Raw genomic sequence first — 16129 nt, 5'->3', positions numbered from 1 at the left:
AATAATGACTTTATGTTTCTTTACTAGAGTAACACTTGTTTGAGTAGCCTGCTATTGTGACTGGTTATTTTACCACAGCATTACATGTTCGTTTAGCAGTCATGAGCATTCCAGGACACCACTTATTTCTGTTAAAATGTTTTGAGTATCTCATATGTTCTGCATGCGGAAATATGTGGAGCTCTGCGAATGTAAGCAAAACATCTTTTCCCTTGTGTTTTCTAATTTTTTACGTGAAAATAAGTTGTTGGCTTTACTTACACTTAAGCAAGGTATTCAAGTGGTCTTCTGTCTGCAGATTGGGCGTTTCGAAGTACCATTGAAGGTATATTAAACAACACTTGTTATATTTCCGATATGCATTTACATATCATACGCGTTTACGCTCGGAAGAGTTCACAATTAAGGAAAGTTTCAATGGGCGTTCAATAAAACCGGCGTAAAGGATGCTCTTTTGTATACACGTACAAGCCATTACTACACCCGAAATTTTTATCACATCAAAACTACTTTTTACTGTAGATTTGTGAACAAACCACTGCAGCAACACCACACTGCAGTAAGGTCAGCACAAGTGATCGTGCGCGTACTACACTTACAAAAATTGTATATTCACTATTATGGTAAATATCAAAATGAGGTGCCAATATTTTTCGGGGTGCACACTCTCGCTGGTCGTACGAGCTCGCTCATCTTGTATGCACCCACCTCGTAAAAGCAAACTCGTTCATGATGCACGAGAATCTAGTTCAGTCAGAAGAACGTGCTGTCTTACGCATCTTTAAAGCACGAACTCGTTTAGTCGGCGAGAAATCGTTCATTCTACGAGAACTCGCTCAGTCTACGAAACATCGTAGTCTACCGAGCAATAATCGCGTACAACATTTCTCGTACATTCTCGTTCACATTCTTTCTTCAATAGGGTACTGAGGCGCAGTCAGAACGTAGGCGAGAGCTTGCGCGGACAAGGAACGCGTGGAAGAAAACATTTCACCAAAGGGACTATAATGCTTTCGCATTGCAACACGTCTCTGCCGAATTTTTAAATTTCTGTATTTATGGCTCGTATACAAAACAATGATGATGTAGATTCTGCTGACCACACCGTAATAGCGTAAGTGATAGCTGACACCTCAATGTCGTCCTGCAGCGGCGAGGAGGAAATAGAAAGAAAAAGGGAGGGCCTTAGATATTTTCAAGCTGGAGAAAAGTGAGAAAAATTGCAGCAGATCCAACGAATCGGAACCTATACTCAGCGAAGCTTTGTGTGAGCGCATAGAGTTCAAACACAGGTACACGCATGTACGCACGCACGCACGCACACGAAAGTGAGGGTGCACGGAAATTATACCGAGCATTTTGTTAAGTGGTGTGGCCGACTAATATAGCGAGAACGACGGACGCCTTGAACGCATCAGGCTTTCAGAGGCAGCATGCGCATACGTGCGTAGTGCAGTTCCGATCCGTTCTATCCGCAAGAAGCCTTTCCTTCCTCATTACCGTGCAGCCAAGGACTCGCGAAGGCGAGCTTTCTGGTTCTTTTTTTCCCCGTACGGGAGGCACTGACGCCACCGCGTAGATGGATGGAAGGATGCTGTGAGCGCCCCTTTTAGAACGGGGCGGTAGGTTGCGCGATCAAGCTCTGCTTATTATATTGCTTAATGCCCTACCTATGTCGGAAAAAAAAATGAAAAAAAACGAGAATGAATAATAAAACTCACGATGAATCCCCATAACCACAACGAACTTTATTTTTGTAGGCCGCCGTTGTTTGTCGATTCCCTACTTCCGTTCCACCAATTTTCCAATCGCCTATTACCAGTCTATATTGCGGTCATCTTACTGCCTTTGTGCTCTCGTTGAAGCCAAGGGGTTCAAGGAGACCAGCTGTGCCCAAATCGACCGCTGGGCAGGTAGCTTCACATTCCAATAAAACATGCTCCATCGTTTCCCTAGCTTTACGGCAGCAAGCACATGCTTATGCTTCCTTATATACATATATATATATATATATATACATATATATATATATATATATATATATATATATATATATATATATATATATATATATATATATATATATATATATATATATATATATATATATATATATATATATATATATATATATATATGCCTGTTCTAAGTCATCCTGATCCCGTTTCGAAAAGTAATGGGCTTCCCTTTGAGTTATAATGAACTGTTTCGTTCCCGATTTCACTTTTTCCTCTTAAGTAGTTACTCAAGGCAGGTTTCTTTTCCATTGCCCCCACCCATGAGATTATCTCAGCCTCTCTGGCTTTCCGCTTTACGTTATTTGTTGTCATGTTGCTCACCATACAGGTCCCATACATCGTAAGCTTCCTAGTTTTGTTCCTCCACTGTGAATTAATGTTTTTGCTGCATAAATACATGAACACTCTCCCAGCCCATTGACTTTCTTCCGTATTCCTCAGCCGTTCTTCGTAATCAATTTTACTGTGAGCTTCCCTCACTTCAAAACTTGTCTAGCACATATCATTCTGCACAGCTTCATTATTTGTAGTCTTCCCGTGAGCGCCCAATGCGAGGCATCCCACTGACATTTGGTTGCCATGGAGTACCCCTGATTTGTACTTTATTTGTACTACCCCTGATTTCAAGTAAACAACCGCATTTACAAATGTGAGTCCTGGAAACATTACACCTTTCCACATACCCCGAAGCACCTCGTACCTGTCGTATCCACAAAGCACTCTGTGTTTGATTATGGCCGCACTTTTCTTTCCCTTTACTTTTATTGTTTTTCCCTGCTGTAGCATAGCCACGGCATGCGGCCGGAGCAGTTACGAGACAGACAGATCGAACATAGGTATTTATTTTGGGGCATGTGATTGCTTTTATCCCCTGAAGTGGAAAGGAGGAAAGGAAGTGTACTGTGCATGCGCAGAACTCTGGTACGACGCAGACACATCACTGCCTTCTCCGCCCAAAAATGCGCTTGCGCTGCCTTGTTGACCGACGCAGGACTTGCTGCGAAGCTTCGGCCAGACTCGAGGTAGTTGGGAGAGGAGGTGCCAGGTTAATTATTGTTGACCGCTATTCGGGCCGCATCTGGAGAATAATCTGGGGCGGCCGCTTCCACGGAAGCGGTTGCATTGGTGGCCGTACTAAGGCCTGGCGTCTGATTGGACCCTGGACCATGAGCAGGCGTATCGGTGACCGGAAACCGTGGTAATGGATCCGAGAGGCGGCGCACCTGATAGACGTGCCACTTGACGATGGCAGTGGGAGTCTGTACGGTTACCATCCGTGCTGCTTCACTTCTCTCCCACTTCTCTCCCTGTCCACAATTGCGCACGCACACGCTGCTGTCTGGTGGTAGTGTCCAGTCGTCCTTCTCCTCAATTGGGCCTGTAACATTCACAGCGAAGCAGGTGTCTAGACGCGATCTTATTTTATACCCCAAGAGCATCTCTGAAGGCGATTGCCCAGTCTTGAGAGGTGTCAATCTAAAATTGAACAGTAGCCGTACCAATTTCTCGTCGCGATCACATCCCTTTATTTTTCTAATGCCCTCTTTTATCACTCACATCGCGCTTTCAGCAGCTCCGTTTGATTGTGGATGAAAGCGTGCCGTGCACAGATGCCTAATGGGTTTTGCTGCAAATGTCGCGAATTCCTTACTCCTGAAATGTGTGCCATTGTCTGATACTATTGTACTTGGCACACCAAATCGGGCAAATGTGCTCCTCAGAGCCCTTATTGTGCTTTCCATGTTTGGATGCTTAATAGGAATCGCTTCGATTAATTTAGAGTACGCGTCCACTACAACTAGTACGTTACGGGTCCTGCGAAATCAATATGGATCCGAGACCACCTTTCTTGCGCCTTCGACCAGTTTACGGGAGGTGCAGATGGCGCTATGGTCAAATTTGCTATGCAATTTTCACAGTTGGCCGCGCGCTACTCCGTGTCGCGGTCATGTGCTGGCCACCAAAATAGGGAGCGTGCCACGGCTTTCATAGCCGATGATCCTTGGTGGGTCTCGCGAGGAAGTTGCAGGTAACGTTCTCTGACCTCACTTGGTATGACGACGGGATTTCCCCTGTTTACGAGGTCGTGGGAAAAGGACGATTCTAGCCTACATTCATAATAAAGTGCTGAATTGGGTTGTACGTCGTGCTTGATGGCCAACCACCCAACACGTAATGTTGCACCTTACACAATGTCGAGTCGATGGCCTTTAGTTCCATCAGTTCTCGTGTTGAGGGGCCACCTTCATCTAAGCTTTCGAGTGCGAGGACATATTCCGGGGCTCACCTTCACCACAAGAATAGGGAGCGTGCGACGGCTTTCATAGCCGATGATCCTTGGTGGGTTTCGTGATGAAGTTGCAGGAAACGCTTTGTGGGCTCACTTGGTATGACGACGCGATTTCCCCTCTATACGAGGTCGAGGGCCAAGGACAATTGTAGCCTACGGTCATAATAAAGTGCTGAATTGGGCTTTATGTTTGTCGTGCTTGATGGCCAACCACTCAACACGTAATGTTGGACCTTACACAATGTCGAGTCAATGGCCTTTAGATTTTTCAGTTCTCGTGCTGAGAGCCCACCTTCATTTAAGCTTTCGAGTGTCAGGACATATTCCGGGGGCTCATCTTCACCTCCGTCTCCGGTGGCCTCCTGTGGTAGTCTGATGAGTGCATCTGAGCTGAAGCAGTTGTTTCCCAGGAACATACTGAAGCTTGTATTTGTAGCTTCGGAGGTACAGTGCCCAGCATTCAATTCGCGCAGCCGCCGTGGTCGCTGTTTGGCGGTCAGGTCCCAGCAACCCCACGAGTGTTTGACAATCCATGACCTACGTGAATTCACGACCTAGAAGATAGTCCCGGAATCTTGTTACGCCGAAAATCAGTGCCAATGCTTGGCGTTCTAACTGGGAGTAGTTCAGTTGTGCTTGGATCAATGTTCTTGAGCGAAAACGAATAGAACTATGTACGTGGTTGATTTAGTGAAACAGAACTGCTGCCACCCCGAGCGATGACGCACCACACTGTAGCTTGAGTTCCTTTGTACGGTCGAAATGCACAAGAATTGGAGCTTTCATCACACTTTCTTTTGCTTCATCGAACGCAGTGCAGTCTCTTGCGGTGCTCTCAATTGCCAGCACGCATTCTTTTCCAATAGTTGATACAGCGGTGCTAGGTTCGTTTACATGTTTGGCAAAAATTTCGCGTAGGAAATCAACATTCCGATAAATGACCGCAATTCGGTCACATTCCGCGGATAAGATGTGCGTGTAATAGCTTCCACATCTTTTTCTATTGGATGGAGGCCTTCACCATCATTGCGATCACCGAGGTATATCTGCCGGTTGTCGAAACTTGCATTTGTCATGCCGTAACTTAACACCATAATTCCGAAAACGCTGTAAGACAGCTTTCAGTCGCTCTTCGTTATCACCTATCTTCTCGGATACCATTACATAACCAAGGTAGTCTTAAACGCCGGGTAAACCACTGATAATCGTGCCAATCTTTCTCTGGAAAATCGACGGTGCCGACGATATACCGAACGGAAGCAGATTAGAGCAAAATAAGCGTTTGTGTGTATTGATTACGCAAAATTTGCGTGCGGCTTCGTCTAGAGGCACCTGACTACACACTAAACATTTTTACACCCTTATGGGTGTTAATAGGGGTGCTTTCGGCATTTACACCCATACCCACACCCTTCTAGCACCCTTTTCGGCCAAAGCACCCTATCACAAGGGTGGATACCACACATAAGGTGAGACTTTGCTCAAAGAAGGGTGTTAAATCGACGCCTGAAGGGTGTTGAACGTATTGATGCATAAATCTGAGTAACGTGTACACGTCCACGCATTGAGCAATGTGTGTATGTATTGCATTTTTAATTCTAAAGCGTTTCATGGCCTTTCAGGTAGGAAAGGTGGCGTTCTCCGCAACAACAATCCATACGGGACCCTGCTCATGCCAATCTTGTCATTTCCCTTGAAAGCATTCAGAAAGCATTCAGAACCACGCCGCCCGTTTTATTCTCTCAAATTATTCACTTCATTCTAGCGTCACGTCCATGAAAAGAACACTAGGTGAACCTGACCTTTGGTTACGTCGCAAATACTTTCGTCTCTGTCTTTTTCATAGAATATGCTAATTTAATCCTTCTCGTAAAGAAAATCTTTTCACCACACCAAGTTCTCGTCTCGCATCGACCATCAACACAAAATTGATGTGCCATTCTTCCTTTTTGCCAAGAACAGCCACTGAATGCAACCGCCTTCCCGCCTCCACAGTCTCAATTTGTGACACCACTAATTCAAGGTCGCCGTTCAAATTATCTTATGGTTTGATTTTCTATTTTTGCGCTGCATTGCAATTATTGCATATTTTCACCACTTCTTTCTGTTGTGCCTACTAGGCCTTGAATGTATATAATAAATAAATAAAATGTGAAGTCATCACCGTCTTGTATGGCGTCAGTAGTGATACAGAAGGTAGTAAATACAACAACGTTAAGTATGAGCAATTATGGGTAAATAATGTGAATAAGGGTGGAATAAATTGCATTAAGGTTCGTACAAACTATAGCACGGTGGATTACGGGAGATTAAGGTAGAATTGTGAAGAACACGTGACAATGTATGAACTAACGTATCATGGTCACGTGACAATTGCAAGTGTAGATGCGTGAAGCGATTAAGTTTTCCCATTCCTAAGTGACTGTCGATATTTCTTCAAGAATTCTGATGTTACTGGCATGACGGCCACTCCAAAAATGTATCATCCAGAAAAAGAACGCCCTTTCACTTACAATTCCATTATCATTATTTTTCGTGCTCACAGGAATATTAACATGCAATTAAACACTTCTAGAAAAACTGCAGTAGCAGAGCGAAAACACGAGAGCAACTTGCGCAATTCTGCACTAATATTTCGGTGCCCTTAATAGCCCAACAAAAAGTGGCGAAATGGAAGAAGCTGTTTGGATACATTGCTGAACAAACAGGGACGTGCTGTTGGACGAGCCTCTGCTGTACAATGGCATCAACGTACAATTTGCATCGTGAATCCATAAAGAAGACTTATAGAGGCGAGATCACGTTGGAAGTTCTCAAGCCCGAATTTCCACGTACCTTGCCTAATTCATTCAGAGGTTTACTAAGCTACTGATCTGCTTTCTAAGTGCATCCTCAAATACAGCTTGTAAGGCTGAGCCTATATATTAAGCGCTGGTGTCGTCAAAGCTGTAATTTCTTATCCAGAGCATACGCACTTGCAAACGCAGTCTTCAGTCTCCCCGTGAATGTTTACGCGTCGCTGTCGCACGACCAAGATGTGAGCGTCTTCATCGAGCCATGATATCGCTGAAACTACGCTGTGACCTCGCAAAGTTGATTCGTTCGGACGCAGCGAATAATCTAATCGCACCAGCAGAAGAGCGCCGATCGTCTCGCTCACGGTCCCGATTTGTGTGCTGTACCCTCAGTTATGCAGCACAGACTGCGCCCCACCCCAAAATAAAATGCCCCGCACGAAACGTAGTAGCAACTACCCGCCTCACCGCTCTAGTTAGAGACCACAACGAAGCAGCAGCAAACAGGCGGCCATGCGAGCAAGCAAATCTGTCAGAATAAACGTTCAATTTGCGCGGCCGCCCCATGCCCAATGAAAAGCGACCGGAAGTGACGGCCGACGCTGTACCATCACTTCGGCGCGCGGCAGGACGGGAAGGCGGAAGCTGCGCCATCATGCTCGTTTTCGCGTGCGTTCGCGTCGCGCGCTGTGCTAAGTAATTTTAAACGTGTGATTAGTTTTGCGCGCGGGGTAGAAAAAGATGTGGCCCATGCTTTGTGTATTACTCGTGCCCCACTTCAAAGCAAAGCGTTCGTACGCACTGGAACATGGATCCACGAAGGCTGAAACGAGAAGTTGCAACGTGCCGGGCCGGTAGTACTGGCATGATGGAAACTTTCAGGCAAGTGCCCGTTTATTTGGTATTTGTTTTGTTCGCTTTAGAAATATCTCACTGTGATCTCGTAGCATAATTTATAAGTCGCTAATGTAAGAGCAAGAGCAGCTGCACTCCTACTAGGGCAAGTTAACTACCTCGATCGCGTCCCGTGTGACTAATGTTTGTCAAATCTACATCGGGCGTGGTGCGCCTGCATAGTTACGCTTTGTTTCTCAGCGCTTGAACGTTCATTGATGTGATTCTCTTGTACCGTTGTCAGATGGGAGGAGGACTTGTGCGTTCAGCGCGGCTGCTTGTAATACAGTCGTTCGCACTTCAGTTAAATGTGGTCGACCACGTTTGCGTCGCGTAGAAAAAGGACTGGCTTAGCCACCTTTCGAAGGAACCGGCGCGGTATTGGTTCTCCCAGATGCGGTCGCGTGCTGCTGTTGCTGCTTGCCGGACGCCTTCAGCATTTTTTCGGCTCGCTTTGTCTGTGCGTGTGCGCGTGCTCGCGCTCGGCTTGATTTGTGTGTGCGTGCGTGCGTGCGTGTGTTCGCTCAGCTCAGCTCGCTTTGTGTGTGCGTGCGTGCGTGCGCTCGGCTCGCTGTGTGTGTGTGTGTGTGTGTGTGCGCGTGCGTGCGTGCGTGCGTTCAGTACATGCCGGTTTGTATGGGCCGGCGTGTTTGCGCGTGTCTAGTGCGTACGTGTTTTGTGAGTGTGTTGTCTGTGGGTCGCTGTGTGTGCGTGCACGTGTTAGCGTGTCTGCTTGCATGCATGTATGTGTGCTTGTTTGTGTTCATCAATGTGCGCGTGCGCGCTTTTGTTTCTGCGCTTTGAGAGTGCGTATACTTGTGTGTGCGTGTGGGTGCGTTTTGTGTGCGTGCGTATGTATTGCATGAGGCCGGTAGAGTTTTACTCGCAATAAAACTTCCCATTTGGTGCAGCGAGTGTTCCCGCCTGAAAGCCGAGTCTGGTTTCAAGCCACCCTGGACAACTGCTGTATGAGGCGCCGTTTCTCGGGAGGACCAGTGGGAAGGCGCCAAGTATACGCTTCGTCCTTTTTCCTCCCATGCCCTGATGAATCGATATCCTTGTTTTTTAATGTGAAAGGAACGTTACACCCAGAGCATAAATAAATGATTAAGAAATCTGGTAGTGTGTTTCGCCATTACAATAATTCCGATCTTAAAGACGTGGATTTCCCATTAGCCCACATTTCTTTTGATGCAGACAACCGCTGAAATTGTTAGCGGCAGGTTATTCGAAACGTTCTACGTATATAGCAATTCTCTTCAGGAGCTTTAATTAATTTTGGAAATTTGAAGTGTTGTGCTTTAGAGGTATCATATACAAGCTTTAGGTCTCCGGGTAATTTGCATGCCCTTCGAGAGCTGTCGCCTATAGCCCTATTGAAATTCGTAACTACAGTTTGGAGCACTGGGGAAGCTAGAAGGCTTGTCCTGGCTCTCGAGAAAGTGTTTAAGCTGGAGGTGTAGGTTGAGGAGTTTGGGGTTGGTAACACAAAGGATTTTTTATGCCTTAGCAGTAGGAGTGGCACAGGATAAAAAGAATATGTGTGTCAAGCACAGGAAGCTGCTCATGTGGTAGAAGCATGTGTGTGCGTGTGTGTGTGCGCGCCCATGCATGCGTGCGTGTATGTGAATTCTCTCCTCAAAAGGGAGTGTGTGTAAGTGAGCTACTTCATTGCTGGTCTGTTTGCCAAGAATTGGCAAGAAAACACAAGAATCAATTTAACTTGAAATAATAAACTTCAAAGCATACTGGCGTACTGGCGACAGCAGCATACAAGCATGCAGCTGTGTGACAATCTTAATGCATGACTGCAACAACTGGAAGGAGGCTTGCTTCTTCAGTAAGCAGTACAAAGTCCATATTCTTGGCTTTTCTCGTGCAAACCAAAACGAGGCTCATTGCCAATGATCTTGTCTTTTGCTCTAATAGCATTTGTTTATCTTGTACTTAGAGCGTCGTTTCTCGCAGGTCATGCAGATGGTAGCAGCAATTTCACAATGCCCAGCCTTGGCGCGCCCCATCAAGAGCAAGCCACTTGCGTTCGCCTTCAGACAGATGGTTAATGTCTTCTTGAAAGCGGTTGAGAAGACAGCATTGTAAGTAGATATGGTTGTGTAGTGTAATATAATAAGTTAAGTTATAATTTAAAACTCAGGCTCCTTGGCCGCCTAAGCTTGATATGATGTGCAGTTGTCTGTGGTTGTAAATATTGCCGATGGTACAGTGCATACTGCAGGTATGACTGCTGATCCAAAGTATACATTTGCATTTTCTTGATGGTCTTTCATAATGAGGATTTTCTTTGTGCAAGAATATTCACAGAATGCCGGGGCATTGTAGCATCATATTCTTTATTGTGCATTCACTGCTAATTTCGTATGACCTTCCTGCTACCAATTTATTTGCAGGAAAGGAATATTTGTTTACTCTCTGCAATGAGCTTGTTATTTGCTCATTGCATTACACTCTTCTACCTTTAATTTATTCCCATATAATTATCAAAACCTTAAAATTTCAGCTGTTTTTATTTTGAATACAATATCAAAATCAAAATGCACCGGATTGCAATCTAGACTGCAAGGGATTTGAAGAAATTACAAGAAACCAGGACCTCTCGGGAGCGTTAAAAAAACGTTTCCGCAGGTAATGTGCCTAATTTTACTGAGCTAGCTGCTCACGAAAATTGCAAGCATATTTCATTTCACATAGTTTTGCAGGATATAGCAGGCCTATCATAGTCTCTGAGCACAACCTTACCTCATTTGCATCATGAAAATGTCTCATGCTTAATTTGGGACAAGTTTTGAAAAATGAATGTATCATAATTTTGAAACTACACAAAGTATTGGTTGAGGCTAGACAGTTTTCAAACAACTTGACCATGTTGAACTTAGCCATTACAGGACGGAAAAAAAAACATGCACAGGAGCACTCATTCAATGAATTGTGATGCTTGTGGTTATTTTCCACATACAAAATGTACTTTTAAGCGAGAGAGGGCAGCTAGCCAATTTACAACCATTGTGACTCATGCGGGTAGTAGCAACACGGGATGAGAAATGGTTGTGTCTCTGAGGTTCATTGAATATGTGAAAACTCATATACAGTACCCCCACCCCTGTGAGGGGTAACCGTGCAATATGTTTTGGCCAAGAAAGACGATTGTTCTAGGAGACAAGAAATTTCAGGCTCTAGTTGAGAGGCTACAGAAAGAAGGACCATGTAAATAGTCACAGATTACCATAAACTGCATCGGAGTGGCATCACAGTTTAGAGCATGAAGTGGGAGCATGAGGAAGGATCATAAGTCTAAATAAGGGAATACTACTTGTCAGTGCATTGCCAAGCTAGCCCATTGAAAGAAGGGGGCGTGCTCTAAGAAAAATAGTTGACAACACATGCTAAATTTTCGAGGAAAGTATGCCAAAATGCCCATTCTTACTAAATTAGCAAATAAGAAATACACGATAAATTTTAGGATGGAGAAAGTGTTTAATAAACTGCATTGGAGAGGTGGATATTGTTGGGCTGGATGCATGTATTGCAGGGCAAATGAGAATGCCAGTGGGTATTCCCTCATTTTCATTTTGTGTGCACTCTCTGTAAAACAGTTCTCTTTGTCTCCTAGTGTAATAATGTTGTGTAAAACAGTCATTTTTTAATGCCTTGTGCATTTCACTCTTAATGTGCCATATCCCGTAAGCTTCTCACCTGCAGTACTTATAAAGTGTAATGCAGATATATTGCAGATTTCATAATGTCAATTTTGTATTAAGGTCACATACACACTCTTGGACAAATATCTGTTGTTGAGAGATGTCATTGGTAGTCTTCAAACTTTATTCACTCTTATTTTCTATGGTGAAAAGGCTGCTGTAAATTTATGTTTTTGCTGCTGTATGTGCCTTGTGTTCACAATGACATAGGGGTTTAGCATTCACAGTAACATGCAATTCCTTAATTTGCAAAATAGAAACTTCTCCTACCTTTCACTTGTCTTGCCCAGTTGCCTGAGCGGTGCATTCTGACCAGTCACATTAATTAAGTTTTTTACTTTGAGGAGCTTGTTGCTTTATCAAATTTTCCGCAAAGTACATGTGTAATTGCACAGACGGAATTCTCATGATTCTCTTCTTATTTTGCTAATGCAGGATGCAAGATTCCAGGAATGCCATGCGCTGCATTTATTGGTCAAGATGCTCAGAGAATGGAGTCCCTGCACCTCGTGGTTAACCGTGAACATTTCTTTTTCTTTTGGAAAGCTAAAGGCCATTTGCTGCATCACTTGCATTTTTGCAGCTCAGATGTGTACTATATTTTTCTAATTTTGAATCAATATTGGCTGTTCAGTATAAAAAATGACGTACAGCGTGAAGGACAAGGACTGCGAGAGACACACTCCACTGACTTTCAACAATATTTTATTGCGTTGCCACATCGTGTGTGTATACACAGAGGGGTCATGCGCAGAAAATGAAAGCCAGTCACAAGGGGTGTTCTAACAGCAAGTCATTGTAAAAAGAACATAGTCACTTGAAAAAAAAACATCACAATTTCTATCTCTTTAGATACAAAATTTCACTAGGGGTCAGCGTTAGAGGGGGCACTAACGCACACACTACCCACTTTTCTGGTGAAATCAGCTTCAATAATTTACCGGGTGAGCTGTGTCTCGCTAAAACTTCCGTATCTTAAAGAGGGGCATGCAGCCACAGTCCCGGCAATGAATGCCCAAGTGGCCTTGAACAGTGTTGTTGACGTTGTTATAGTGCTCTCTTAAACGATCATTTAGGTGCCTGCCTATCTGTCCAATATATTTACTGCCTCAAAATGGGAATTTGGGAAACTACATTCGTTGCATACATCGCAAAACGTTTTCTGTGCCCGACAGAGCAACAACTCTGACGTGATTTAGGTGCGTTTACACACTTGCAGAGCCTTGCCAGCTTTTCCGGGGCTGAGAAAAGGACTGATTTCTGCAGGTTCCCTAATCTTTTTTAGCCTATGGGAGACATCATGAACATACGGTAGCACTGCAAACCTGTGTCTTTCAACCGGCTGGTTCCTTGACCGAGCGCGCTCATCATGTTTTGTGCACTTCAGAAGCTGTTCCGCTATGGCTGAAAATAAGGCCAAAGGGTAGCCAACCCAAGAAAGGCAATCATCCTGTGCAGCAACACTATGTTGCATCTCGTGTGAGCAAGATTTATTGAGGCTGCTAAGGAGGCAAAGCTTTACAATATCTCATTTGACTTTGTTGGACAGACAGGCAGGCGCCTAAACAATCATTTAGGAGAGCACGATAACAACGTCCATAACACTGTTCAAGGCTACTTCGGCATCCATTGCTGGGACTGCGGCTGCGTGCCCCTCTTTGAAGGTACGGAAGCTTTAGCGAGACACAGGTCATCCGGGAAACTATAGAAGCAGATTTCACTAAAAAACTGGTTAGTGTGTGCGTTAGTGACCCCTCTATCGTGCTGACCCCTAGTGAAGTCTTGTATCTCAACAGATAGAAATTCTAATGTTTATTTTTTTCAAAGGACGATGTTCTTAGTACAGTCACTTGCTGTTAGACACCCCCTGTGACTCATATTCTGTGCATGCCCGCTTTTGTACAAATACACATGATGTGGCAACGTAATTAAATATTGTTGGAAGTCAGCGCAGTCTGTCATCTCTCGCAGTTCTTGTCATTCAAGCTGTACGTAATTTTATCTCATTAATTGCAAACTATCCCAAGAAACTACCCTTGTTCAGTGTAATTATAATGTTTGATACGACCATTTGCTGGCAAATGTTAACAGTGTGATATTTACCTTGAACTTTTGCATGACTGCCTATGCCTGTGTTCTTTTAGTAACCAGAGTATGGCTAATTTATTAAACCATATTTGCTAATTTGCATGCTCACATGCTATAGCATGCCTTAATCTTGAATTACTGCATCTAAGTGCAAATAATTTAGAAATTTACTATGTATTTTAAAACACTGTCCACATTTTGTGCTCAGCAAAATCGTTTAATCAACCGTGGTTTGTTTTTATCAGGCCTCCTACTGCACTTTGCACCCAGGCACTAGTAGATGTGGAATATGCACTTTTTTGATTTACAGTAAGAAAAGCACCTATTTTCAAACTACATATTGTATATGTGCCAGTGACTTAGAGTTACAAAACAAAAATTTATAGAAACTGGTATTGTAGTTAGAAAAACCGCTACACAGCACCTTTAGCCCAGAGAACTCTCGTTTCACAAAAAATTATGTAGGCACTAAACTATGTAGGCACTAAAAAATTCTACGTATTTTTTGTGCTCAAGTAATCTTGTTGGAAATAGAAAATTAGCAATAAGGCTCCTGGCATAAACCTCACTTAAAGCATGTCTATGCTTGGAAAGTATTGTTTCAGTCTGAAAAATGTTGTCCAGTTATGCTTTACATCGACTTTCCAAACTTTTCATAATGCTTTGCGATTACATTAGTGTACAAAATAACAGGTGTCTTTCTTGTGCGTTTGCTCTGCATTTCAATTGCTTCCCTAATTCACCTTTGCAATATGCCTTTTTTTTAAGGCATCAAAACTTGAATTTTCGTTCACTGGAGCCTAATACTAAATATTTATTCCTTCATGTGGCCCAAAACACTGCGAATCAACCCAGGCTCTTTCAGTGCCGCTATACATAGTTTCTTCTCTAATGACAGATTTGATCAATACCTATATTTTAGGTACCTTTGTGGGGAATGTACATGTTCTTGTACTTACCGATGTGTTTGGTGATTGTGCATCTTTATATTTCATGTGATTTATGTATATGTTGTACTCTGTATTGTAGCATGCAATAAATATATTTTCATTTTCTTGAAAATATAGCATATATCTTACCAGTCTGTGTTGCATGTTATTTGGATATGGAAATCGTGATAACCTTGGTGTTGATATACATGCTCAAAAGTGTCAAGTTTGCTAGGTTGTATTTCTGCAGCAAAGACAGGTTTTCCAACATACACCATGAATTACTAATATGTAATGTGATCCACACGTATAGGTGTTGTGTATGCCCATCGAATCTTCAAGGCCGGCTGTTCGACAGTGCGTTTGGTAGCCGAACTTGAACCTTCTGGCACACGCAATAGTTGCGCGTGGATCGCTGTACATAGTAGTAATTGAAGGCGTGTACTGCTGAATCTGCCTTCCATAGACACTAGAAATAAAAGGGTGTACACCCTTCCAACACCCACACAGATGGGTGTTAATTTGGACGAGCACCCTTACACCCTAAGTTTATTTTGCTGGACACCCTTCCTTTAGGGTGCTATAGTGGCACCCCAACTGTAGGGTGTAGACAACAGCACCCTTAGGGTGTTCGTCTGGCGACAAACTGATTTACACCCTTAAGGGTGTTAAAATGTTTAGTGTGTAAGCGTCTCGCAAGGAGGGTGCTCAAGCATTCACCGCCACTTAAAGCAGCGAACATATCCTCGATTCTGGGAAGAGGATACTGCTCGACTGCGAAAACAGGGCTCAATGTAACTTCAGCATCGCACAAATGCGTACCGCGCCAACTTTCCTTAGCACAGAATCTATGGGCGTTCTCCGATTCGCATGGCTGACTGGAGATAAGACGCCAAGGGAAACAAGTCGGTCCAGCTCTAAATCTGACCTTGTCACGTAAAGCACAAGGAAGGGATCTTGCCTTCAGTATTGCTCCATCTTTGAGGTGCAGACTTGCTGGAGGATCCTTCATTAAGGCGAGTCCCATGGTGAAGATGCCCAGGTAGTCCGTGAAAATGGCCTTAACCTTGCAGGTGTCCAATTCGCTGGTCTCTGTGGCTCCGCAGGCCGGAGTAACAAGTAGCACCGGAGCGTCAGCGTTGATCAGCAGTGTCAGCAGGTTCCTTCCGCATAGGCTTGGCCCTTCGCAGTCGAACACAGTGAGGCGACAGTCCACGAACATGCATTTGAAGTTCACACATAATGTCAGGTCACCCAAGACCGGTAACCGCCCTGCGTAGCAAGACGACTTCAAGGCAGGTAAATGGTTTTGATGCTTCATGTACAGTTCACGAGAAATTACACGCACTGGCGATCGGTGTCGACTTCCATCGCTACTTGAACGCCACCGCATGTAAAT

The 16129-nt window shown here is 44.0% G+C and overlaps 1 long non-coding RNA gene across 1 annotated transcript; it reads left to right on the top strand.

The window, feature by feature from the left end:
• The first annotated feature begins 7767 nt into the window (after positions 1 to 7767).
• On the top strand, positions 7768 to 12513 carry LOC135909019 (uncharacterized). Its single transcript, XR_010566530.2, has 4 exons — positions 7768 to 7985; positions 8909 to 9007; positions 9966 to 10093; positions 12149 to 12513. It is a non-coding gene; the product is annotated as an uncharacterized lncRNA (long non-coding RNA).
• The last annotated feature ends 3616 nt before the right edge of the window (positions 12514 to 16129 follow it).

The sequence above is a fragment of the Dermacentor albipictus genome, chromosome 2, assembly GCF_038994185.2.
Source record: "Dermacentor albipictus isolate Rhodes 1998 colony chromosome 2, USDA_Dalb.pri_finalv2, whole genome shotgun sequence".
In the NCBI taxonomy this organism is placed as follows: domain Eukaryota; kingdom Metazoa; phylum Arthropoda; class Arachnida; order Ixodida; family Ixodidae; genus Dermacentor; species Dermacentor albipictus.
Note: the sequence above shows the minus strand (reverse complement) of the source record. Positions and strands in the feature narration are given on the sequence as shown.